At 41.9% G+C, this 2,405-nt stretch overlaps 1 long non-coding RNA gene across 1 annotated transcript; it reads right to left on the bottom strand.

Annotated features, from left to right (window-relative positions):
• Positions 1-1,432: 1,432 nt before the first annotated feature.
• LOC123747906 (uncharacterized) lies at positions 1,433-2,405 on the bottom strand. The gene is made up of 3 exons (XR_011226806.1): positions 2,251-2,405; positions 1,958-2,113; positions 1,433-1,765 (listed from the first exon to the last, which is right to left on the bottom strand). It is a non-coding gene; the product is annotated as an uncharacterized lncRNA (long non-coding RNA).

Below are 2,405 nucleotides of genomic sequence, written 5' to 3'. Positions count from 1 at the left end.
GCAAACTCCCTCAAAATTAAGCCCATGTCATAAGACATATTGTGGGCAATTAGGACTAAACTCTCTAGAGCATTCTTGTGGCGGAGGTTGCAGTAATTACATAGAGCTCCAATATAATTGAGTTTTTTCCTAAGGTGATCATGATGTTGAACCTTGAAATTGGTGGGTGTAAATACCGCCTCACAAAACTGACAGTGAGTCTGTCTCCTAAAATGAACCATATCCTCAAGAGACATGTCTATTTCATATTTGGGTAGGGTGGATCTGATTATTTCCCATTTGGTGGCAACTCGCTCCATGAAATGAGTGACGCTGTCCCCCCCAAAATAAGTAAATTTATCAATGACGGAGTGGTTCCTATCAACAATTATATAGCTGTATGCTATAGGCCTATGTATGGCTGTAACAGAACCTAGACAATCCTCAGTGCTTAGGACACTCTCGAAATCGAAATAAGCTACATGGGAAGGGGGGTAACCTTTCCCTGTATTTTTAAAATGAAGGGTGTCCCCCTCCTGGGGATAAATCATTTTCTGCGTGATGTCGCAGGAAACAGAATGGTGAGACAGCTCACTAGAATTTTGATATTCAGAAAGACAGCTTCTACAGAAGACTGTCTTTCGTCTGTGGCTGCGGGTAAAGTTCCGTAAAAATTTAAGTCTTTAATAAGACTTACATGAGACTCCCCCAATAATAATAATGGAACTATGTCTGAGTACTGTCTGCTACCACGACGACAAAGAGAGACGTGATAGGCACCGTCTGTATGTTTGTGAATTGAATACAAAAAAATGGAGAGTTTATTCCTATTTTCCAATTTAGAGATATCCTCCCATGAGAGAGGGAAAGATAATTGCTCGTATTTGACCATTTTCCTAACCCTAGAGGAGACTCTACAAGTCTTCCTATACGTTTCCATTTCCATCCTTGTTGTGACGCCCGAAAAGCGGCAATGCATTGAATAAATGCATATTCCATTGTTACCATTTGGGTTTGGGTTGAAGACCTCGTGTCGGCCCCTTAAAAAGGGGGGATAAGGGACATAATCCCCCAAAACTGACCTTACACTACCATTACAGATAACGATTTTGAGGAAATCAACATTAAATAATATAAAACCACTCCCCTCTGTTTCTGAAAGGAGATCCTCCAGACGTGTAATCATATAACCCACCTAGCTATCAATAAGATCACCCACCTCCTCAAGAGTTACCAGCCTAGCAGGTGACGTTATGAAGTGTTCCCTATAGTCATCATCTTCTGTGAGACGTTGCTTTAAAAGTGTAACCTTCACTTCAAGGAGGATTTTGAATGATGAAGTAAAATTGCCATGACCCCCCAGAGAATTCATGTAATTCTCTATTTCGTTAGAGAATAGTTCTCTAAAGTTGCTTAGAAGACCTACAGGATCTGTGGCAAAGGCTGGGGGGGATGGAATATTCCATTCTAGTAAAGAGATCGCCCAGGGCCCCCACCCTATTAATTAAGTGAGGGATGTCTATAACATCCTCCCCTTCTGAGGAATTTCCATCTCTATCTCGATTGTTGTCATGGGGTCTAAGACCACTAGGACCTGCCTGAGGGATGTCACCACCACCATCATCATCACCACCATCACCATCATCACTCATCTCTTCCTCCCCCCCATTTTCAAAGGGCTGTCTACCCCCGCCACCACCTAAGGGGCTATTGTTACGTTGGGCTTTGGGGTGAAGTTCCTCTCCTACCTGCCCCTGAGATGTCTTTACCTGCCTCTGAAGCACCCCTGAAAAATAATTATAATAATTATAATAATTATAATAATAATAATAATAATAATAATAATAATAATAATAACAATAATAATAATATTAATAATAAAAGGCAACACCCATCACACTCTACTAAACCCCATGACATAACGCCTCAAGAAAGCTTCTTAAGATAATAAAACTGGAGAGAGGGTTTATTCACTCACCTTGGGGACATGATTGTAGATGTTCAGAGGTCAAGTGCTCACACAAAGTGACCCCACAACTGCTGCAGGTGAAAGTGGGGTGAGGCTTCGAGGTGACGCTACCACATATGAGGCATACAAAACCACTCTCTCCGGTAGGCCGGTGATGTTTACCTCCTAACAAGGAAATAACTCATAAATATACACACTCTCACTCACACAGCCCCTACACACACCCCCATGAAGATAGGGGAAACCATCTCAATATTTCTCATTTGAAATAAATACGAATAAATAAATAAATAAGGGCTTACCTCCACCACAGGTTCTCCTGTGAACTCCACTAGATTGAACACACACAGCTTCCCCACAGCGGAGGCAGCAATAAGTTGTATGCACGAATTGTGGTGATGAGCTCCAACCACAAATGTTGCAAATATCACCTGGGAGTGACATTATCCCCCACTCC

The sequence above is a fragment of the Procambarus clarkii genome, unplaced genomic scaffold (assembly GCF_040958095.1).
Source record: "Procambarus clarkii isolate CNS0578487 unplaced genomic scaffold, FALCON_Pclarkii_2.0 HiC_scaffold_191, whole genome shotgun sequence".
NCBI classification, from domain to species: Eukaryota; Metazoa; Arthropoda; class Malacostraca; order Decapoda; family Cambaridae; genus Procambarus; species Procambarus clarkii.
The sequence above is the reverse complement of the archived record's forward strand: the minus strand, read 5'-3'. Positions and strand labels throughout refer to the sequence as shown.